We start from the raw sequence: 25,967 nt of genomic DNA, 5'->3' as shown, positions 1-25,967 counted from the left end.
CCGGTATCATACAACAACCAAATACCTTCCTCAAAACAGCCACCATACCTATCTATCATGGCATTTCCATAGCCATTCCGAGATATATTGCCATGCAACTTTCCACCATTCCGTTCATTATGACACGCTCCATCATTGTCATATTGCTAGCATGATCATGTAGTTGACATCGTATGTGTGGCAAAGCCACCGTTCATAATTCTTTCATACATGTCACTCTTGATTCATTGCATATCCCGGTACACCACCGGAGGCATTCATATAGAGTCATATTTTGTTCTAAGTATTGAGTTGTAATTGTTGAGTTGTAAGAAAAATAAAAAGTGTGATGATCATCATTTTTAGATCATTATCCCAAGTGAGAAAAGGATGATGGAGACTATGATTCCCCCACAAGTCGAGATGAGACTCCGGACGGAAAATAAAAAAAGATAAAAAGAGGCCATAAAAAAGAGAAGGCCCAAAAAAATGAGAGAAAAAGAGAGAAGGGACAATGTTACTATCCTTTTACCACACTTGTGCTTCAAAGTAGCACCATGATCTTCATGACAGAGAGTCTCTCATTCTGCCACTTTCATATACTGGTGGGAATTTTTCATTATAGAACTTGGCTTGTATATTCCAATAATGGGCTTCCTCAAAATGCCCTAGGTCTTCGTGAGTAAGCAAGTTGGATGCACACCCACTTAGTTTCTTTTGTTGAGCTTTCATATACTTATAGCTCTAGTGCATCCGTTGCATGGCAATCCCTACTCACTCACATTGATATCTATTGATGGGCATCTCCATAGCTCGTTGATATGCCTAGTTGATGTGAGACTATCTTCCCCTCTTTTTGTCTTCTCCACAACCACCATTCTATTCCACATATAGTTCTATATGCATGGCTCACGCTCATGTATTGCGTGAAGATCGAAAACATTTTGAAAATGTCAAAAGTATGAAACAATTGCTTGGCTTGTCATCGGGGTTGTGCATGATTTAAATACTTTGTGTGGTGAAGATAGAGCATAGCCAGACTATATAATTTTGTAGGGATAGCTTTCTTTGGCCATGTTATTTTGAGAAGACATAATTGCTTTGTTAGTATGCTTGAAGTATTATTATTTTTATGTCAATATGAACTTTTGTCTTGAATCTTTTGAATCTGAATATTCATACCACAATTAAGAAGATTTACATTGAAATTATGCCAAGTAGCACTCCGCATCAAAAATTCTGTTTTTATCATTTACCTACTCGAGGACGAGCAGGAATTAAGCTTGGGGATGCTTGATACGTCTCCAATGTATCTATAATTTTTGATTGCTCCATGCTATATTATCTACTGTTTTGGACATTATTGGGCTTTATTATCCACTTTTATATTATTTTTGGGACTAACCTATTAACTGGAGGCCCAACCCAAAATTAATAATTTTTGCCTGTTTTAGGGTTTTGAAGAAAAGGAATATCAAACGGAGTCCAAACGGAATGAAACCTTCGAGAACGTGATTTTCTCACCGAATACAACTCAGGAGACTTGGACCCTACGTCAAGCCAATTAACAGGAGGCCACGAGGTAGGGGGCGCGCCTGCCCCCCCAGGCACGCCATCCACCCTCGTGGCCCCCCTGTTGCTCCACCGACGTACTTCTTCCTCCTATATATATATCCATGTACCCCCAAACGATCAGATACGGAGCCAAAAACCTAATTCCACCGCTACAACTTTTTGTATCCACGAGATCCCATCTTGGGGCCTGTTCCGGAGCCCCGCCGGAGGGGGCATCGATCACGGAGGGCTTCTACATCATCATCCAAGCCCCTCCGATGAAGTGTGAGTAGTTTACTTCAGACCTACGGGTCCATAGTTAGTAGCTAGATGGCTTCTTCTCTCTTTTTGGATCTCAATACAATGTTCTCCCCCTCTCTCGTGGAGATCTATTCGATGTAATCTTCTTTTTGCGGTGTGTTTGTTGAGATTGATGAATTGTGGGTTTATGATCAAGTCTATCTATGAATAATATTTGAATCTTCTCTGAATTCTTTTATGTATGATTGGTTATCTTTGCAAGTCTCTTCGAATTATCAGTTTGGTTTGGCCTACTAGATTGGTTGTTCTTGCCATGGGAGAAGTGCTCAGCTTTGGGTTCGATCTTGCGATGTCCTTTCCGAGTGACAGAAGGGGCAGCAAGGCACGTATTGTATCGTTGCCATCGAGGATAACAAGATGGTTTTTTTATCATATTGCATGAAACTATCCCTCTACATCATGTCATCTTGCTTAAGGCGTTACTCTATTTTTAACTTAATACTCTAGATGCATGCTGGATAGCGGTCGATGAGTGGAGTAATAGTAGTAGATGCAGGCAGGAGTCGGTCTACTTGTCTCGGACGTGATGCCTATATACATGATCATACCTAGATATTCTCATAACTATGCTCAATTCTGTCAATTGCTCAACAGTAATTTGTTCACCCACCATAGAATACTTATGCTCTTGAGAGAAGGCACTAGTGAAACCTATGGCCCCCGGGTCTCTTTCTCATCATATTAATCTCCATCACTTTATTATTGCTTTGCTTTTTTACTTTGCCTTTTACTTTTCACTTTGCATCTCTATACAAAAAATACCAAAAAAATTATTTATCATCTCTATCAGATCCCACTTTCGTAAGTGACCGTGAAGGGATTGACAACCCCTAAGCGCGTTGGTTGCGTTGAGCTATTGATTTTGTGTAGGTACGAGGGACTAGCGCGTAGCGTCCTACTGGATTGATACCTTGGTTCTCAAAAAGTAAGGGAAATGCTTACGCTACTTTGCTGCATCATCCTCTCCTCTTCGGGGAAATCCAACGCAGTGCTCAAGAGGTAGCATGCAACTTATTTGTGGCACTGCCGTTTAGGTCATATTGGTGTAAAGCGCATGAAGAAAATCCATGCTAATGGGCTTTTGGAATCACTTGATTATGAATCAGTTGATGCTTGCGAACCATGCCTCATGGGCAAGATGACTAAGACTCCGTTCTCCGGAACAATGGAGCGAGCAACATATTTGTTGGAAATCATACATACTGATGTATGTGGTCTGATGAATATTGAGGCTCGTGGCAGGTATCATTATTTTCTGATCTTCACAGATGATTTGAGCAGATATGAGTATATCTACTTGATGAAACACAAGTATGAAACATTTGAAAAGTTCAAAGAATTTCAGAGTGAAGTGGAGAATCATCGTAACACAAATAAAAATTTCTACGATATGATCGCAGTAGTAAAATATTTGAGTTACGAGTTTGGCCTTCAGTTAAAACAATGTGAAATAGTTTCACTACTAACGCCACCTGGAACACCACAGTGTAATAGTGTGTCCGAACGTCGTAACCGTACTTTATTAGATATGGTGCAATCTATGATGTCTCTTACCGATTTACCACTATCGTTTTGGGGTTATGCATTAGAGACAACTACATTCACGTTAAATAGGGCACCATCTAAATCCATTGAGACGACACCGTATGAACTATGGTTTGGCAAGAAACCTAAGCTGTCATTTCTTAAAGTTTGAGGTTGCAATGCTTATGTGAAAAAGTTTCAACATGATAAGCTCAAACCCAAATCGGAGAAGTGCATCTTCATAGGATACCCAAAAGAAAAGCTTGGGGGTGCTTGATACGTCTCCAACGTATCTATAATTTTTGATTGCTCCATGCTATATTATCTACTGTTTTGGACATTATTGGGCTTTATTATCCACTTTTATATTATTTTTGGGACTAACCTATTAATCGGAGGCCCAGCCCAGAATTGCTATTTTTTCCTGTTTTAGGGTTTCGAAGAAAAGGAATATCAAACGGAGTCCAAACGGAATGAAACCTTCGGGAACGTGATTTTCTCACCGAATACAACTCAGGAGACTTGGACCCTACGTCAAGCCAATTAACAGGAGTCCACGAGGTAGGGGGGCGCGCCTGCCCCCCAGGCACGCCCTCCACCCTTGTGGGCCCCATGTTGCTCCACCGACGTACTTCTTCCTCCTATATATATATCCACGTACCCCCAAACGATCAGATACGGAGCCAAAAACCTAATTCCACCGCCGCAACTTTCTTTATCCACGAGATCCCATCTTGGGGCCTGTTCCGGAGCTCCGCCGGAGGGGGCATCGATCACGGAGGGCTTCTACATCATCATCCAAGCCCCTCCGATGAAGTGCGAGTAGTTTACTTCAGACCTACGGGTTCATAGTTAGTAGCTAGATGGCTTCTTCTCTCTTTTTGGATCTCAATACAATGTTCTCCCCCTCTCTCGTGGAGATCTATTCGATGTAATCTTCTTTTTGCGGTGTGTTTGTTGAGACCGATGAATTGTGGCTTTATGATCAAGTCTATCTATGAATAATATTTGAATCTTCTCAGAATTCTTTTATGTATGATTGGTTATCTTTGCAAGTCTCTTCGAATTATCAGTTTGGTTTGGCCTACTAGATTGGTTGTTCTTGCCATGGGAGAAGTGCTTAGCTTTGGGTTCGATCTTGCGGTGTCCTTTCCCAGTGACAGAAGGGGCAGCAAGGCACGTATTGTATCGTTGCCATCGAGGATAACAAGATGGGGTTTTTATCATATTGCATGAAACTATCCCTCTACATCATGTCATCTTTCTTAAGGCGTTACTCTGTTTTTAACTTAATACTCTAGATGCATGCTGGATAGCGGTCGGTGAGTGGAGTAATAGTAGTAGATGCAGGCAGGAGTCGGTCTACTTGTCTCGGACGTGATGCCTATATACATGATCATACCTAGATATTCTCATAACTATGCTCAATTCTGTCAATTGCTCAACAGTAATTTGTTCACCCACCATAGAATACTTATGCTCTTGAGAGAAGGAACTAGTGAAACCTATGGCCCCCGGGTCTCTTTCTCATCATATTAATCTCCATCACTTTATTATTGCTTTGCTTTTTTACTTTGCCTTTTACTTTTCACTTTGCATCTCTATACAAAAAATACCAAAAAAATTATTTATCATCTCTATCAGATCCCACTTTCGTAAGTGACCGTGAAGGGATTGACAACCCCTAAGCGCGTTGGTTGCGTTGAGCTATTGATTTTGTGTAGGTACGAGGGACTAGCGCGTAGCGTCCTACTGGATTGATACCTTGGTTCTCAAAAAGTAAGGGAAATGCTTACGCTACTTTGCTGCATCATCCTCTCCTCTTCGGGGAAATCCAACGCAGTGCTCAAGAGGTAGCATGCAACTTATTTGTGGCACTGCCGTTTAGGTCATATTGGTGTAAAGCGCATGAAGAAAATCCATGCTGATGGGCTTTTGGAATCACTTGATTATGAATCAGTTGATGCTTGCGAACCATGCCTCATGGGCAAGATGACTAAGACTCCGTTCTCCGGAACAATGGAGCGAGCAACATATTTGTTGGAAATCATACATACTGATGTATGTGGTCTGATGAATATTGAGGCTCGCGGCAGGTATCATTATTTTCTATTCTTCATAGATGATTTGAGCAGATATGAGTATATCTACTTGATGAAACACAAGTATGAAACATTTGAAAAGTATGAAATATTTGAGCAGATATGAGTATATCTACTTGATGAAACACAAGTATGAAACATTTGAAACACAAGTATGAGTATATCTACTTGATGAAACACAAGTATGAAACACAAGTATATTAAGCATCAAGATCTATAGAGATAGATCAAGATGCTTGATAAGTTTTTTCAATGAGTACATACCTTGACAAGATTTTGGAGTAGTTCAAAATGGAACTGTCAAAGAAGGAGTTCTTGCCTGTGTTACAAGGTGTGAAGTTGAGTAAAGACTCAAAACCCGACCATGTCAGAAGATAGAGAGAGAATGAAAGTCATTCCCTATGCCTCAGCCATAGGTTCTATAAAGTATGCCATGCTGTGTACCAGACCTATTGTATACCCTGCCCTGAGTTTGACAAGGGGGTACAATAGTGATCTAGGAGTAGATCACTGGACATTGGTCAAAATTATCCTTAGTGGAGTAAGGATATGTTTCTCGATTATGGAGGTGAAAAAAGGTTCGTCGTGAAGGGTTATGTCGATGCAAGTTTTGATACTGATCCAGATGACTCTAAGTCTCAATCTAGATACATATTGAAAGTGGGAGCAATTAGCTAGAGTAGCTCCATGCAGAGCATTGTTGACATAGAAATTTGCAAAATACATACGGATCTGAATGTTGCAGACTCGTTGACTAAACTTCTCTCACAAGCAAAACATGATCACACCTTAGTACTCTTTGGGTGTTAATCACATAGAGATGTGAACTAGATTATTGGCTCTAGTAAACCCTTTGGGTATTGGTCACATGACAATGTGAACTATGGATGTTAATCACATGGTGATGTTAACTATTGATGTTAAATCACATGGCGATGTGATCTAGATTATTGACTCTAGTGCAAGTGGGAGACTGAAGGAAATATGCCCTATAGGTAATAGTAAAGTTATTATTTATTTCCTTATTTCATGATAAATGTTTATTATTCATGCTAGAATTGTATTAACCGGAAACATAATACATGTGTGAATACATAGACAAACAGAGTGTCACTAGTATGCCTCTACTTGACTAGCACATTGATCAAAGATGGTTAAGTTTCCTAACCATAAACATGAGTTGTCATTTGATTAACGGGATCACATCATTAGGAGAATGATGTGATTGACTTGACCCATTCCGTTAGCTTAGCACTTGATCGTTTAGTTTGTTGCTATTGCTTTCTTCATGACTTATACATGTTCCTATGACTATGAGATTATGCAACTCCCGTTTACCGGAGGAACACTTTGTGTGCCACCAAACGTCACAACGTAACTGGGTGATTATAAAGGTGCTCTACTGGTGTCTCCGAAGGTACTTGTTGGGTTGGCATATTTCGAGATTAGGATTTGTCACTCCGATTGTCAGAGAGGTATCTCTGGGCCCACTTGGTAATGCACATCACTATAAGCCTGGCAAGCATTGCAACTAATGAGTTAGTTGCGGGATGATGTATTACGGAACGAGTAAAGAGACTTGCCGGTAACGAGATTAAACTAGGTATTGAGATACCGACGATCGAATCTCGGGCAAGTAACAAACCGATGACAAAGGGAACAACGTATGTCGTTATGCGGTCTGACCGATAAAGATCTTTGTAGAATATGTAGGAGCCAATATGGGCATCCAGGTCCCGCTATTGGTTATTGACCAGAGACGTGTCTCGGTCATGTCTACATAGTTCTCGAACCCGTAGGGTCCGCACGCTTAACATTCGTTGACGATATAGTATTATATGAGTTATGTATGTTGGTGACTGAATGTTGTTCGGAGTCCCGGATGAGATCACAGACATGACGAGGAGCTCCATAATGGTCTGGAGGTAAAGATTCATATATTGGATGATATGGTTTGGCCAAGGGGTCAGGCCCATGGGGCAATAAGTCGGTGCAAAAGGAGTTTTGCGGAGGCCAGGGGGCCAAACGCCAGAGACCCGCCGAGGCCCATGGCGTCTGGGCCAGACACCATGGATTGTGGCGTTTGGTCATGGAGTCCAAGTGGGACTCTTGCCTTTCGGGCAAAACCGACTTTGAGGAGGCTTTTGCTCCAAGTTTCGACCCCAGGGCTCAACATATAAATAGAGGGGCAGGCTAGCTGTAAGTGCATCTAGTGCCACCCCTAGTTGGTTTTGGAGTATTGACGACAAACCTAGTTGAGGGACTAATGTGTTTGTGAGAATTGCAGGATAACACAGGTAGAAGTCCCTCATTGATTCGGTTTTCCTACCAGAGATGACCCCTAAAAATGTATGAAGACATTGAAGTCAAAGGTGGTATATGAAGATATTCACATTGAAGACTATGACAAGAGAAGACACCACATGAAGTCTATGGAGCTCGAAGACTTAGATCTTTCATAGTTCCTTTTCTTTTGTGTTGAGTCATAGGAACCACCGTACTGTTAAGTGGGGTCCAAGAGAACCAGTCAGATTGACTGGAGTGATGCCTAACTAAAAACCTATGTCTTCGAGTGAAGACTATGAGAGCGAATCTTGTCCAGAGTCGGACAAGTCAGCTTTGCTTGTAGCCCAAGTAAAGTTGCTGTGTGAGTTTGAAATCTGACCGTTGGAACACGTGTCAGTTCCTTAGTGACCCAGGGTCATTTCGGACAAATCAGGTCGGGTTGCCAAGTGGCTATAAATAGCCCACCCCCACAACCATAAACGGTTGGCTGCTCAGATTGAGAGTACGGCTTTTGTCGTTTGAGAGCAACCCACCTCGAAGCCTTTGAGAGAAAATTCCTTGCGAGGATAAAGCCCTAACCACCCAGAGCCAGTGAGAATTGGGCATCACTTAAGTCTTCTTGTCTGTGTGATCTGAAGACTTATTACACTTGAGGACTGTGCATCCTCCAGCCGGTTAGGCGTCGCGTTCTGAGCATCCAAGAGACATTGTGGATTGCCGGTGAACGAAGTCTGTGAAGGTTTGGGAGTCTACCTTGAAGACTTACCAGAGTGATTGGGCGAGGTCTGTGTGACCTTAGCTCAAGGGGATTACGGCGAGGACTGGGTGTCCTGAGCTGCGTGTTCAGGACTGGGTGTCCGGGACTGTGTGTCCTAAGGTTTAAATACCTAGCCGCCCCAACCAGACATACAGTTGTCACAGCAACTGGAACTGGTCCAACAAATCATTGTCTTCAACGAGTCACTGGTTTCATCTTCCCTTCCCTTTACTTACTGTTGCTCCTTGTGAAGTTATTGTATGTTTGCACTATCTTTTGTCTTCATTGAGTGACTGCATGTTCTGTATGGCTTCATAATATCTTCCTACCTGATCCTTACTACATTGCTGCTATTAAGTCATTGTGCTTTCACTTCATTGAATACTTGACTATGGCTTGCCTAGTGTAGTCTACCTTCCGCTGCATGGTAATAGGTTTATTTCTATCGTTTGTCTTCATAACTTCCACGTTTTGAAGACTTTCGTAAAAATCGCCTATTCACCCCCCTCTAGTCGATATAACGCACTTTCACTAGCACCAAAGACACATCAAGAAACACCAAGCCGTGTGCCGGCTACCCTGTCCCCTCTAGTTTATCCTTCGTCGTAGTTTTCGTAGTGCTTAGGCGAAGCCCTGCTGAGATTGTTCTTTACCAACACCGTCACCACGCCGTTGTGCTGCCGGAACTCATCTACTACTTCGCCCCTCTTGCTGGATCGAGAAGGCGAGGACATCATCGAGTTGAACGTGTGCATAACTCGGAGGTGCCGTGGTTTCGGTACTTGTATCGGTCAGATCATGAAGACGTACGACTACATCAACCGCGTTGATATAACGCTTCTGCGAACGGTCTACGAGGGTATGTAGACAACACTCTCCCCTCTCGTTGCTATGCATCATCATGATCCTGCGTGTGCGTAGGAATTTTTTTGAAATTACTACGTTCCCCAACAGTCATGTCCATTCGTGCCTCTCCGATGATGCGTGAGTAGTCTTTTGTAGACCTTCAGGTCTGTATTTAGTAGCTAGATGGCTTCCTCTCTCTCTTTTGATTCTCAATAAAATGATCTCTTGGAGATCCATATGATGTAACTCGTTTTGCGGTGTGTTTGTTGGGATGCGATGAACTTTGAGTTTATGATCAGATCTATCTTTTTACCCATGAAAGTTATCTGAGTCCTCTTTTATCTCTTATATGCATTATTGCTTATAGCCTCGTATTTCTTCTTAGATATTTGGGTTTTGTTAGGCCAACTTGATGTATTTATCTTGCAATGGGAAGAGGTGCTTTGTGATGGGTTCGATCTTATGGTGCTTGATCCCAGTGACAGAAGGGGAACCGACATGATGTATCGTTGCTATTAAGGATAACAAGATGAGGTCTATTTCTACATAAATAGATCTTGTCTACATCATGTCATCTTTCTTATTGCATTACTCCGTTTTTCCATGAACTTAATACACTAGATGCATGCTGGATAGTGGTCGATGTGTGGAGCGCAACTCCGCACCCCGGAAGCCCTCCTAAGTCCAGCAAACCGACCAATGTATCCGCCCTCAAATCGTAGCTGCTCGCGCCAAAAACCCACGTCAGATCGCGTGTCCCTCGAAAAAGCTGGGGCGAAGGACAAGAAGGGGAGGCAGAATCCTTACTCGAGAAGCGCGGGGCTCGATCCCTCCACCCGGAAATGGCAGATCTCTCGGCGCTCTGATATGAGATTTGGGGTGGGCGGGGTGGTGTGTCGCCGGGGTGGGGGGGTGTGGTGTTTTGTGTGAGTGTTTTGGTTTCTTCGTCGCCCCCTTTTTTCATTTTTGTTTATTTTTTTCCGCGACGCTCACCACTACCTTCGGCATCAGATCTGTGCCCCCATTTTATAGGCCGTCGGGTGCACACATTTTTGTTAGTCCAAAGTTTTATTTACACTAATCTTGGGGTTTTATCGCTAAATTCTCCTCGGTTGAATCGCCATGGTTTGGTTTTCGTGAAGGTGACAAGAAATCCATGAAGAGAAAACAATAACAGCGTGAGAGGAATATGCAAGGTGTCATTCATAAGAAAAATTGAACATCCCGTTAGGGTTACAATCTTTTTCACTTCTCACTCCAAGTGACTTGGCACGGCAGTGATCCTCCTTTATTGACACCAAGTTTGTTTTGCATCAGAATAACATTATCTAGTAAGTTTAGTTTAAAAATAAAACATCTAGTAAGTTCCATCCCAAAAAGTTCTTGCCCAATATACTGAAGTTAAGAATTAGAACAAAGAAAAGGGATGGTAAGAACATCTCGGGCAACTTAGTCTCTATCGAGGAAGTTCTGAAAAAAAACTTGTTTCGATAGATTTATGTTTTTCATCTCTTTTTTATCACCCAATACTTCCCAAAGACCATGGGGACCACGTTTCACCCCAGCGGCCCCCTGATGTCCCATGTTCGCTCCATCCCTCATCGTCAAGCGTCGCCCGGCCACCGGAGCATCGTGATTGACTATCAGGTTGTCATCGATCTCCCGCACTGTTCCTTATCCTCAGGGTCCAGCGTCGGTGCGCCGCCGACCTAGCCAACAATCGTCGCTCTACCCCTCTAAAATTCAGAGGGTACACAATAACCATGTGGAAGATGTTTCAGGCCCCAAACAAATCGACGATTGTCCTTCGTATGAGAAAAGAAAATATGAGCATGATTGTCCCTAGAAAATACCATTAAAATGAAGAGACAACACTTTGTTTATCGTTATATGATGCATGTCGAATCTGAGGGAGACTGGTAACAGGGATGCCCGATACATCTCCATCATATCTACTTTTCCAAACACTTTTGCTCTTGTTTTGGATTCTGTTTTGAATGAAACTAACCCGGACTAACGTTGTTTTCAGTCGAACTACCATGGTGTTGTTTTTGTGCAGAAATAAAAGTTCTCAAAATTAGATGAAACTATGCGGAGATATTTTATTGAATAACTAAAAAAATGTGACGCCCCGATTTGACCGTACACTAATCATACACGCAAATGTGTACGATCAAGATCAGGGACTCATGGGATGATATCACAACACAACTCTAGACACAAATTAAAATAATACAAGCTTTATATTACAAGCCAGGGGCCTCGAAGGCTCGAATACAAGAGCTCGATCATAGACGAGTCAGCGAAAGCAACAATATCTGAGTACCGACATAAGTTAAGCAAGTTTGCCTTAAGAAGGCTAGCACAAACTGGGATACAAATCGAAAGAGGCGCAGGCCTCCTGCCTGTGATCCTCCTAAACTACTCTTGGTCGTTGTCAGCGGGCTGCACGTAGTAGTAGGCACATCCAGTGTAGTAGGAGTCGTCGTCGACAGTGGCGTCTGGCTCCTGGACTCCAACGTCTGGTCACAGCAATCGGGTATAGAAAGGGAGAAAAGAGGGAGCAAAGCAACCGTGAGTACTCATCCAAAGTACTCGCAAGCAAAGAGCTACACTACATATGTATGCATTGGTATCAAATGGAATAAGGGTATCATATGTGGACTGAACTGCAGAATGTCATAATAAGAGGGGGATAGCCAGTCCTATCGAAGACTATGCTTCTGGCCACCTCCATCTTGCAGCATGTAGAAGAGAGTAGATGGTAAGTTCACCAAGTAGCAACGTGTAGCATAATCCTACCCGGCGATCCTTCCCTCGTCGCCCTGTTGGAGAGTAATCACCGGGTTGTATCTGGCACTTGGAAGGGTGTGTTTTATTAAGTATCTGGTTCTAGTTGTCATAAGGTCAAGGTACAACTCCAAGTCGTCCTGTTACCGAAGATCACGGCTATTCGAATAGATTAACTTCCCTGCAGGGGTGCACCACATTTCCCAACACGCTCGATCCCCTTTGTCTGGACACACTTTCCTGGGTCATGCCCGGCCTCGGAAGATCAACACGTCGCAGCCCTACCTAGGCTCAACAAAGAGGTTAGCACGCCGGTCTAAATCCTATGTCCCAGGGGTCTAGGCCCATCGCCCATTGCACACCTGCATGTTGCGAATGCGGCCGACGAGCAGACCTAGCAACCTCCATTACAAAGGAAGTTGCGTTACTCGGTCCAACCCGGTGCGCGCCGCTCAGTCGCTGATGTCACGAAGGCTTCGGCTAATACCACGACGTCGAGTGCCCATAACTGTTCCCACATAGTTGGTTAGTGCGTATAGCCCAGTAGCCACACTCAGATTAAATACCAAGATCTCGTTAAGTGTGTTATTTTGAAATAACCACGGACACCGATCACGGCCAGGCCCACCTCTCTCCTAGGTGGTCTCAACCTGCCATGTCGCTCCGCCACAGTGTAACAGTCGGGAGCCTTCGGGAACTCAGGCCCACCTCTACCGGGATGGAGCCACCTGCCCCTTCAGCCCCCAACATCGGAATCACTCACGGGTACTCAATGAGCCGACCCGACTTTAGTCACCATCTGTATAGTATGTATATATGTATAAGTATATACCCGTAATTACCTCCCGAGTGATCACGACCCGATAGTATAGCATGGCAGACGAACAAGAATGTAGGGCCACTGATGATAAACTAGCATCCTATACTAAGCATTAGGATTGCAGGTAAAGGTAACAACAGTAGTAGTAGCAAGGACATGCTATGCATCAGGATAGGATTAACAGAAGCAGTAACATGCTACACTACTCTAATGCAAGAAGTAGAGAGAAGAGTATGTGATATCTGGTGATCAAAGGAGGGCTTGCCTGGTTGCTCTGGCAAGAAGGACATGTCGTCAACACCGTAGTCGAATTGGGGGTCATCGGCAGTCTCGGGGTCTACCGGAAAGAAGTAACGGAGGGGGAACACAATAAATAACAAAGCAATCAAAGCATCACAAAGCATAACGAGGTAATACGCAGAGCTAGGTATGCCCTAACGCGGTATTAGGTGATAATGGTGAAGGGCGGAAACATCCGGGAAGGTATGCCCGAAGTTTCACGTTTTCGGATAGATGAACCGAAGGGGAAAAGTTGCGTGTTTGCTATGCTAGGGATGTGTAGCGGACGAACGGGCTGCGTATCCGGAATCGTCTCGTTGTTCTGAGCAACTTTCATGTATAAATTATTTTAATCCGAGTTACAGTTTATTTTATATTAATTCTCAAAGTTTTAATCAATTTCTAAATTTTCGATTCATATTAATTTGAATTTAATAATTGGATAAATACTAAGTGCACCCAACAGAATGCTACATAGGCTGACAGGTGGGGCCAGGATAGCTGAGTCAGCAGTACAGTCAGCATTGACTGGGTCAATGTTGACCAATCAACAGGGCTCGTGGGGTCTACATGTCATTTATTGGGCCAACCCAGTCAGCAGTCTGACCGGTCAAACTAGACAGGGAGACCCACATGCCATTGTCTCAGTGCCTACATAGGGTTTACAAATTGTTTTGGTTAATTTTATTAACTAACAGGCCCACATGTCAGTGTAAAGTTAGCCCCTAACTAATCTAATTAAACCTAACATTGATTTAAACAGGGCCTACCCCATCTGCCAGAGACACAACTGACAGTGGCCTCGGTTGAGCACGTACGTGCGCACCAGGGGGCGCCGGCGGCCATGGCCGAGTGCGGCCATGAGCGGCACAGGGCGTGGGGAGCAGGGCACAGCCCCCGGGAAGCAGTAACCCCAGCAGGCGTGGCCCCGACGCCGACGGAGTGGCGAGATGCAGGTAGAAGAAGCAGCAGCGGGCAGCAAACAAAAACAACGGCCAGCAGCGCAGCATAGCAGCAGCAGCACACCGCAAGCAACGCGGCAAGGCAGAGCAAGGCACGGTAGTGCAGGGGAGCTCGTCCTTGGTGGCAACCAGGCTAAAGGGCGCGAAGGAGAGATGGGAGAGATCACGGAGGACCGGAGCTCACTACGGGGGTTCGAGGAGAAGCTCGGGGAGGCCGATGTGGCACCATAGCAGCGGCAAGGTGGCGCGGCAGTGGCGGTGTCGGCGACTTGGGCGAGCGCGCGCCGGTAGGCGCCGACCGGGCGCGGTCAAGGGAGCTGCGGAGTAGCCACGGCTCTGGCGACGACGGCGTGGGAAGGCTTGCTGGACCGCCGGGAGCAGCGGCGGGCGGCCGGGTACGGCGGGGGAGATCCAGTTGAGGGGGCGCCGCACAGTCGAGTGGACGCCATGGCCGCGAGGAGGAGGGCTCCGGCGCGAGGACGACATGAGGGGCTTCAGGGCGGCACAACTCGGCGACAGGGGACCGAGCGAGCATGGGATCGAGCGTGAGCGCTCTCTCCTGTCCTTGCGGCACGAGGTGGGGGGATCGAGTGGATCAGACGGGAGGAGTGGGGAGAGATGGGGATCGAGCAAGGGATCGGCTAGGGTTAGCTCGCTGGTGGGGGCGGCTGGGCCGTGAGCTTTCTAGATGGGCCAAGTGCCCAGTAGGTTAGGTTAGTTAGTTTCTTTTTGTTTTGTTTTTTTGTTTTTTTGTTTTTCCCTTTTCTCTTTTTCTGTTATTTCTCTTTGTTTCCTATTGTTTTATTTTTTTTGTAAAATATATACTTGGCATCTAATTTAGTATTTCAATTTAGGCCATTGTCACAAAAAGTCTAGTCCTCAAATAATTTAGTTTGAAATTTTATTAATTACAAAAGGTATTTATATAATTATTTATGCTGTTGTTTTATTCATCTAATAGTATTTAAACATTTTATAAAGGTGTGGTTTCTCCACCTTTATTACTTATGATTTATTTGTCCTAGCTTGAACATTTTAGTTTTAATGTTTGAAAACTTTTGATGTTTGTCTTTATTTTAAATTTGAATTTGAACCAGTTTTGAACCATCGCGAGATTAACAACAGTATCCGAGGTGACGTGGCATCATTAGCGTGGAGTTACTGTAGCTTAATTATCCGGGCGTCACAAAAAATACTTGAACGAAGATCTACTAGAGGGGACCCACCTATTGCCCACAAGGCAACAGGGCACGCCTACACCCCAGGACGCGCCCTGATGCCTTGTGGGCCCCACGAGGCTCCGTCTGACCTAATTCCAAGCTTATAATTTCCGTTTTCATGAGAAAAATTAAGCAAAAAAGTTTCATCGCGTTTTACAATTCGGAGCCGCCGCCACCTCCTGTTCTTCATTGGGAAGGCTGATCTGGAGACTATTTGGGGTTTCCGAGAGGGGGATTCATCATCGTCGTTGTAATCAACCCTTCTTCATCAATAATTCCATGATACTCACCACCGGGAGTGCGTAATTCCTTCGTAGGCTTGATGGACGGTGGAGTTGATTGAGATTTATCATGTAATTGAGTCAACTTGTTAGGGCTATGATCCCTAGTATCTACTATGTTCTGAGATTGATGTTGCTATGACTTTGCTATGCTTAGTGCATGTCAGTATGACCCAAGTGCCATGATTTCATATCTGGACTCTCTATGTTTTCATGAATATATTTGAGTTCTTGATCTTATCTGCTAGTTGTATGCACTTGTTATTGTTCTGATGTTCTTATCTGTAGACCCCAAGGTGACAATAATTGGGATACTCTCCGGGGATGACTGTAATTTGAGGAGTTCATGTATTCACCATGTGTTAGTGCTTTGTTTGGGTTCTCTATTAAAAGGAGGCATTAATATCCCTTAAATTTCCTTATGAATCACACTTCCATGGAAGGGTAGGATAAAAGATGTCATGGAAGTTTGATACGTCTCCAACGTATCTATAATTTTCAATCGTTCCATGCTATTATATTTTCAATCTTGAATGTTTTATATGCATTATTGTGCCATTTTATATCATTTTGGGGACTAACTTATTAACCTAGTGCCGAGTGCGAGTTGTTGTTTTTCCTTGTTTTTGTCTTTACAGAAAATCAATACCAAATGGAGTCCAAATGGAACGAAACTTTTTGACGATTTTTCCTGGACCACAAGACACCCTGGAAGCTTCGGGAGGAGGCCACGAGGTGGCCACAAGCTCAGGGGGTGCGCCCCCCAAGCTTGTTGCCCCCTGTGTCACTTTTAACCCTAATTCTTCTTCTATAAATACCCGAATATTCCTCGAAGACCAGAGGGCACACCAAAAATACTTTTCCGCCGCCGCAAGTTTCTGTCTTCGTGAGATCCCATCTGGGACCTTCATGCGGAGCATCCTACAAACATCACCATGTCAAGAGTCCGTTTGGCAAGTGACACGTCCGACATATACTTCACATACATAAAGGTGAACCATCTCCTTTACATATACTTCACATACATAAAGGACGACTGAGGGAGTCCTGGATGAGGGGGTCTCCGGATAGCCAGACTATATCCTTTGGCCGGACTGTTGGACTATGAAGATACAAGATTGAAGACTTCGTCCCATGTCCGGATGGGACTTTCCTTGGCGTGGAAGGCAAGCTTGGCAATACGGATATGTAGATCTCCTCCCTTGTAACCGACTCTGTGTAACCCTAGCCCCCTCCGATGTCTATATAAACCGGAGGGTTTAGTCCGTAGGACAACATACAATCATACCATAGGCTAGCTTCTAGGGTTTAGCCTCTACGATCTCGTGGTAGATCAACTCTTGTAATACTCATATCATCAAGATCAATCAAGCAGGACGTAGGGTACTACCTCCATCGAGAGGGCCCGAACCTGGGTAAATATCATGTCCCCTGCCTCCCGTTACCATCCGCCTTAGACACATAGTTCGGGACCCCCTACCCGAGATCCACTGGTTTTGACAGCGACATTGGTGCTTTCATTGAGAGTTCCACTGTGCCGTCACCATAAGGCTCGATGGCCCCTTCGATCATCGGTAACGATGCGGTCCAGGGTGAGGTTTTCCACTGCGGCCAGTTCGCTTGGCCATCTGGAGTAGATCGAGAGCTACGCCCCTGGCCATCAGGTCAGGTTCGGAAACCTAAACTACACTGCCGACATCCGCGGAGACTTGATCTTCGACGGATTCGAGCCCATGTCAGGTGCGCCGCACGATCACGGCAAGCATGATTTAACTCTGCCGTCGGGCAGTGTTCAGGAGATCACACCTACAACTACTCCGGCCTTCAATCCGGAGCAAATTGCGCCATCCGAGGACGGAGGGATAGACCCTGCCACGGAGGCCGCACTCTCAGTGGCGACGAAGCCGGATACTGACTTCACCCCTTACGAGAGCCGTGTTGCTGAACCACTGGATTCGTCTCCGGCCACAGACTCCGAGCCACCTGCATCCGTGCCTATCGAATCCGATTGGGCGCCGATCATGGAGTTCACCTCCGTGGATATCTTTCAGCACTCACCTTTCGGTGACATGCTAAATTCATTAAGGTCTCTCTCCTTGTCAGGAGATCCTTGGCCGAACTATGTCCGGCTAGAATGGGATGCGGACGATGAAGAAATTCCCTGCCCACCCACCACCCACTTAGTAGCCTCTGTCGACGATTTAACTGACATGCTCGATTTCGACTCCACAAACATTGATGGCATGGACGACGATGCAGGAGAGGAACAACAACTAGTGCCCACAGGACACTGGACAGCCTCTTCATCACATGACATATACATGGTGGATACACCCAAAGAAAACGATGACGAGGAATGGGAGGAGACAGCTGAGGATGACCCCTCCAAGAAGCAAACAAAGCGTCGGCGTAGGCGCCGCTCCAAATCCCGCCTCGGCAAAAACAACAATAACAGGGTAAGAGAAAATAAACACTCCAGTCGACTCCAGAGGAAACGACGACCACATTGCCCCGGCGGCAAAGCACGATGAAGCTGCAAAACGGCGAACATAGTACGGATCCGACGTCCGAACACGGCGACGCCGAGGATAAACCTCATCAAACCCCCTCTGGGGAGGAAAACAGTCCGGACAAAGATGCACACATCATCCCGGAAACGCACTTGGAGCAAGAGAACCTCTGCAGAAGGCTTATTGCCACAGCGAGGAGTGTGATGAAGCAGAAGCAAAGTCTTAAGGCCGAACAAAATACGCTCAACAACAGGTGGAACAAAGTGCTCGACAACGAAGAAAAGTATGGTGGAGGTTACCACACAAAGAGCTATCCAAAGCACAAGCTATTACCCGAATTCGACGATGAGGCCTTAGACCCCATACAGTCGAAAAATAAAACGGCCAACCGGCCGGATCAACCACCTTGTGACCGCGATAGAGCGGCTAACAAGGTCGCACATAAGTCAACACACGATCTACATAAGAACTTGCGCCAAAAATCCAGTATGACCAGATCCATCTATGGATCTAGGAAGCGTGCTCTAGCACAAAATCAAAACCGAATACTACAACCATCCAAATGCCATGACACATCCAAATATAGGGGTGCCTCACACCCCCTATGTTTCACCGATGAGGTGCTGGACCACGAATTCCTAGAAGGATTCAAACCGGTGAACATAGAGGCGTACGACGGGACCACAGACCCTGGTGTCTGGATTGAGGACTTTATTCTCCATATCAATATGGCTCGTGGAGACGATCTCCATGCCATCAAGTACTTGCCCCTCAAGCTTAAAGGACCAGCTCAGCACTGGCTGAAAGGCCTCCCCGAAAACTCAATTGGAAGTTGGGAGGAGCTCGAGGACGCTTTTCGGGCTAATTTTCAAGGGACCTATGTCCGACCTCTGGATGCAGACGATTTAAGTCATATAATTCAACAGCCCGGAGAGTTAGCCCGAAAGCTTTGGAACAGGTTTCTCACTAAGAAGAACCAAATCGTCGACTGTTCGGACGCCGAAGCCTTAGCATCTTTCAAGCACAGCGTCCGAGACGAATGGCTCGCCAGACACCTCGGCCAAGAAAAACCAAGAACAATGGCAGCCCCAACGAGCCTCATGACCCTCTTTTGCGCGGGCGAAGATAGCTGGTTAGCCCGCAGTAGCACCAGCGACCCAAGCACATCCGAAGTCAGGGATGGCGATGGAAAACCACGACGCAGTAAAAACAAGCTTCGAAATAAAGAAGACAGCCCAAATAATACGGCGGTCAACGTCGGATTCAGGGGCTCTCGACCAGGTCAACGGAAAAAGCCTTTCAAAGGCAGCAGAGATGGACCGTCTAGCCTAAACAAGATTCTCGACACTTTTGATCGCGGGGATCACGCGACAAGCATCCGGCATGAAGGATTGGCTGCCTTGGTGTTAGACCCAATAATAAACGGATACCACCTCACACGAGTCCTTATGGACGGCGGCAGTGGTCTAAATCTGATATATCAGGACATAGTCCGTAAAATGGGGATAGACCCAACAAAAATAAGCCACAGTAATACTACCTTCAAGGGAGTAATACCAAGCCCAGAGGCCCGCTGTACGGGCTCTCTATTACTAGAGGTTGTATTCGGTTCTCCCGACAACTACTCGGAAGAGCGGCTTTTGCTCATTTTAATGCAGCACCGCATTACGCTTCTCTCAAGCTTAAGATACCCGGTCCACGTGGCACCATCACAGTTAGTGGAAATATTGAGCATTCTCTACGCGCGGAAGAATGTGTGACAGCCTTAACAGCCGAGCACTAGACGGCCTCACCAACCAGAATAAATGACAGGTCGTCAAGACCACGGACACGGTTAGACGAGTCCGACGCATCACTACATATACATGAGATTGGTTTGATGGTTAAACCCTCATAGACGGTACCAGGGGCTTCCCGCGTATAATCAGGGCTTGTTTGGCTCAACTTGACTTATCTTGAATTTCAATGGTTTATTGATAATAACCAATCTTCTGGCACGACAACTTTCACCTAAGTTCTTCTCTTTTGCAGATGACAATCGTGCTACACCCGTCCAGGACACGGCACAACGGAGACACAGGCGCAGACGTGCAGCAGGGACCCGCTCAAAGGTTTCTTTTCAGATTAAGACCCTGCGTAAACCTTTTTACGCTCTCTTGTTGTTCACATCCTCCGGATACTCAATACAACCGAGAAGGATGCTGACGTTATTGGCATGTGGCCACGTCAGGATATTGCACGTACCTGGACACTCGGGGTTTATTATTAAGGGCATTGTTCAGCTCGGCATATGTTATAAAGACCGAATACCTTAGGGAGTGTTCAGCGTCATGAGTTCGGCCTTATATGCATCATCTCCAAATCATGTCTTTGGTCAAATGTTGCGTTTTCCTGGCTCCCATGTTTTGGTACCTTACGTTCCGCTATATCGGCTAAGGTAGCGCTGGGAGAACTACTGTGATTGTGCCCTGGTTCATCTGGATGAGCACCTCAGTAGAGAAAGCCGAAAATTGACTGTCATGATAAAGCACGAGACTGGTCAACCACTCGATGACTTAGCGGAATCTTCGGGATTCCTCCGCATTAACGAAGGGCCGTTCCCCGGTCATGTACGTACGCTCCCCGTATTCGGACGAGCGCGGAGGTACCAGGGGCTATCTAGTAGTCCCGCCGTCAAACTCCTATGGCTAAGTGTAAGTGTTAAAGCAATATAGTCCGATTGCCTCGTTCGCTATGCTACCACCTCCTTTATGGACCAAGACGTTGGATCAAGTGTGAATACGCGTTTTTTGCGAACACCCCCGCATTATATGCGTGGGGGCTGAAGCCGATGACTGCAAACTTTCAGATTATATTCACATATACATAAACGGTCGCACAGGAGACATCATAATACTTTCAGGCAAAAGTATAAACACAGCCTTTATAATTCAATAAAACATTGTTTTTACAATGGGAATACATGTCACTAGAACATAATATTCTTCGAGCACTGAGCCTCTATCGAACGAGCGCCTTCAAGGACTTCTTCAAAGCAGTGCTCGACAGCTACACGGCCCACAGCCGAACCCTGTGTTGCAATTGTGGTGGCCTCCATCTCTTCCCAGTATGTCTTAACACGGGCAAGTGCCATCCGCGCACCCTCTATGCACGCCGACCTCTTCATAGCGTCGATGTGCAACACAACACCAAGGAATTGTTGCACTAAACTAAAGTAACTATTCGGCCTTGGCCCTTCAGGCCACAGATGATCCACAACAGACCTCATGGCAAGTCCGGACAACCTATGGAGCTCGGCCCACTCGGCCATTCGCTCATTCAACAGCAGCGGGCGCACTGGAGCATGGAACTGTGACCAGAACAGCTTTTCCACTTCACGATCTTTATGATCCTTGAAGTACTCGGCCACATCAGCAGCACTTGCTGCCAAATCCACGTATGCATCTGCAGAACTCCATAGTTGATCAAGAGGGGCATACTTCGGATCTCCGAACTTAGTCCGCAACAAAAAGGGCTTCCCAACTGCGATATATCCAGCTTGACGTAGCTCCTCCTTCGGCGCTCTGATTTTGGAGCGGGCTTCCTTGGCTGCTACCATGGCCTTCTCCAGGTCCATCGCCTTCGCTCGGCTTTCTTTTTCAAGAAGCTGGTAACAATCAGCGGCATCTTTCAACTCAACGACCATCTTGGCTATTCTTTCCTTGATTTGGCAATGCGCGGCCTGTTCGGCCCTCAGCTCTTCGATCGCCTTTAGAGCGGACACATCGCTATTTCTGGCTTGCTCCTTGGCTCGGGCAAGTTCCACCCGAAGGGTCTCCACGGTGGCAGCTCCATCTGCAGTCACAACATATTAAAGATACTGGCATCATGCTCCTCTTACTATGTGTAGATCACCGGAGAAATCACATACCCTGTGCCTCGTCAAGCCGCTTGTTGACAAGCACGATGTCGGCATCTGCCGCATCAAGTTGCCGCTTTAGCTCGGCAAACTCATCAGTCCGGCTAGCCACCGGACCTTCAGCCACATGCACATGAAGGTGGTCTGATTATTACCTGGGACTATGATCCTCTGTTTGCCGCCGTTCTCGACGGCAACTAGAGTCTCAGGGGCTACTATCTGCATAGGGCACACCTAACGTGTGCGGTACTATCAAAAACATACACTATTTCACGTACCTCAAAGCTTTTCAGCAGACTCATAAAAGCTTCATGCAACCCGCTTTCGGCGGATGAAATCCTTTCAATCACCGTACCCATTAGCGTACGATGCGCTTTTGAGATGGCCGCTTGCTCCAGAAGATCCTTCAGTGCGTCGGACCACACACTGTACGGTTCTGGACTCTTTCTGTTGCTCTCTTTAGGAGCCGAATACTAGGGACTTCGGGTGGCCAAAGGATTACCCTCTGGACTTGGCGGATCAGGAGAAACCCTCAGTGACGATACTTCAGGGTCGCCCGCCTCATGAGGCGGGGTGGCAGGGGGAGGTGTTTCACTCTCCATCATCTCCGGAAGAAGATCCCCCGAAGACGAACTCTGTCGAGAAGGGCTACGATCCGAACTGCAAGATATATGCTTCGGTTATTATCTTCAGAAGTAATGTAAGATATTTTTACTATTAAGTACCTTTTGTTTACTTACAGCTCGGTAGAGAGTTGATCCCCTTGCGGACACTGTGCGGCAAGAGTACCCTCCGAGGCAGGACCCTCTGGCGGAGATTTCTTCCCCCGTTTGGAAACCTTTGTTTCCGGGTCTTCCGAGGTGGTCCTCTTCCTTCCTTGGGGAGAGGGAATTTCAGATTCTTCTCCCTGGCTATCCTCCTTTGCGGAGGCGCTAACTCCCCAGATTTGGACGAATAGTGAGTGAGGCCCGCTCTCATCCTCTTTATTCCCCCCTTTATCTTCCTCTGAGGGCGCCTGATAAGGCGCCGGCTCGAGCATTCTTTCTAGTACTGGATTGGCCGAGCCTTCGGGAAGGGGGGTCGAACACCTGATCATCTTCGCCTTTGTTATCCAGTCCTGGTCAAAGAGTGACTTTTCATAATGATGTTATGATAAATAGAAAGACAACGTGTTCGACCATGGGATTACTTACTTGGGTATCGGGGCGATTACAGCTCAGACCCGCATCCTCGATGGTGTCCGGACACTCTATTTGGGGTCCGAAGAACAATTTGTACATCTCTTCGAGCATCATGCCGAGGAAGTGCTGAATAGGTCGCGGTCCTTCCGGGTTGAATTCCCACATACGGAGGGGTCGACGTTTGCAAGGCTGGACTCGACGAACTAGCATGACTTGAATTACCATGACCAGGCTGACATCTCTCTCAAGGAGATCTCGGATGCGACTTTGCAATATCGGCACATCATTTACTGGCCCCCAGTTCAGCCCCTTGTTGATCCATGACGCCAGTTGTGGTGGAGGGCCCGAGCGAAAGGCAGGGGTGGCTACCCACTTGGCACTTCGGGGAGCTGTGATATAAAACCACTCCCGTTGCCATAAACCGGAGACCTCTGGGAAGGAACCCTCTGGCCACGGAACATCAACACTTTTGCTTATTACGACACCTCCGCACTCTGCGTGACGCCCCTTGATCATCTTCGGCTTCACATTGAAAGTTTTGAGCCACAGGCCAAAGTGTGGGGTAATGCGAAGGAAGGCCTCACACACGACGATGAACGACGAGATGTGAAGGAGGGAATTCGGGGCCAGAACATGGAAATCCAGCCCATAATAGAACATGATCCCCCTAATGAAGGGATCCAGAGCAAGGCCTAGCCCTCGGAGGAAGTGAGAGATGAACACAACACTCTCGTTGGGTTCGGGAGTGGGGATGACTTGCCCTCGGGCAGGCAGCCAGTGCAAGATTTCGGCAGTCAGATACCTGGCCTCTCTCAGCTTCTTGATGTCCTCCTCTGTGACAGAGGAAGGCATCCACCACCCTTGGAGGTTGGATCCGGACATGGTCAAAGGTCTGAAGTGCCTGACCTGAGCCTTGGGTGTTCGAACTCAAGGCGGGGGAAGGATTCGATTGAGCACGAGAGGGAAAAAAGGACAGGCCTTGGCCTCTTTATAAAGAGGGTGAATATCAAGCGTCCTCCTCGTGGTCGTTTGGGACTTGCCTAAAATCGAGGAGTCATACCAACATGCACGGTTGGGTTACCCATGTCCGTATTGATGAGAATCCCGTAATAAGGGGGACACGATCTCTGCTTTGACAAGATGTGTCAAGAAAACTACCTCGCGATATGTGCGGTGCTGGTTGAGAAAAATAGTTCGAATAATGACCGGGCCATGACATGATGTCATGCTATCAAAACGTGTCAGCAGATTAGATTTGTGGAAATATTATTCTCTCTACCGTGGTATGTGGAACTTATTTTGCAGAGCCGGACACTATCCTTGTGGTCAAAATCTTCTATGGAGTATTCGGAGGAGGAACCCGCCTTGTAATGCCGAAGACAAAACTGCACGCCGGACTCATCGTCATTGAAGCCTGGTTCAGGGGCTACTGAGGGAGTCCTGGATTAGGGGGTCTCCGGACAGCTGGACTATATCCTTTGGCCGGACTGTTGGACTATGAAGATACAAGACTGAAGACTTCGTCCCGTGTCCAGATGGGACTTTCCTTGGCGTGGAAGGCAAGCTTGGCAATACAGGTATGTAGATCTCCTCCCTTGTAACCGACTCTGTGTAACCCTAGCCCCCTCCGGTGTCTATATAAACCGGAGGGTTTAGTCCGTAGGACAACATACAATCATACCATAGGCTAGCTTCTAGGGTTTAGCCTCTACGATCTCGTGGTAGATCAACTCTTGTAATACTCATATCATCAAGATCAATCAAGCAGGACGTACGGTATTACCTCCATCGAGAGGGCCCGAACCTGGGTAAATATCGTGTCCCCTGCCTCCTGTTACCATCCGCCTTAGACGCACAGTTCGGGACCCCCTACCCGAGATCCACCGGTTTTGACACCGACAATGACAACTACATTGGTGCTCTCAAGGCGGAACAAGAACTCATGAAGGCTAAGGCTTCTCCACCCCAAGCACACTTCTAGAAGACCAAGCTCCAAGACGGCGAGCATGACGGTAGTACCACCAAGATGTCCAAGCCCAACAAGCTCCAAGACGACGCTCCCAAGTTTGACTTCGCCGCCATCCCTCTTTGTGGCATTGATGACGCCGAGTCTACTTAGACTCTTTTTCAAGAAGGTACGACGATGACTACGACTATGGAGCCATTCGAGGACCAAGCTTTGGAGGCGAACGATAAGGTGGCGAGCAAGGATGATGCTTCCATCTTTGGAGGCGAGAGTGATGATGTGCCATCTTTGGCCTTCATCCACGGCAACAGTGATGAGATGATTGAGCATGGGATTTTCCCTTCGGTCATGGAAGTGAGTGATGATGTGCCATCTTCAGCCTTCATCCATGGTGACGGTGATGAGATGGTTGAGCATTTCACCTCGACCATGGCTACGTATGATGACTTGAGTGACTTTTTCCACCATATTGAGAGTGAGAGTGACTTCACCACTAGCCCCATATATGATGAGTTGCCACAATTCCCATGTGAGGAGAGCCACAACCCCCACCACTTGAGTGAGATGATTGACTCCACCATACGTGAGGTTGAGTGCACTTACTTTGAGGGAGTGAGTGAGCCACCACATATAGAGAGTGAGGTAGTTGATAGGGCATGTGAGGCCACTATGATTTCTAACAACTTGACCT

This window comes from Triticum urartu, chromosome 5A, assembly GCF_056163025.1.
Source record: "Triticum urartu cultivar PI428250 chromosome 5A, HENAU_Tu73, whole genome shotgun sequence".
In the NCBI taxonomy this organism is placed as follows: domain Eukaryota; kingdom Viridiplantae; phylum Streptophyta; class Magnoliopsida; order Poales; family Poaceae; genus Triticum; species Triticum urartu.
This window is presented reverse-complemented; position numbering follows the sequence as displayed.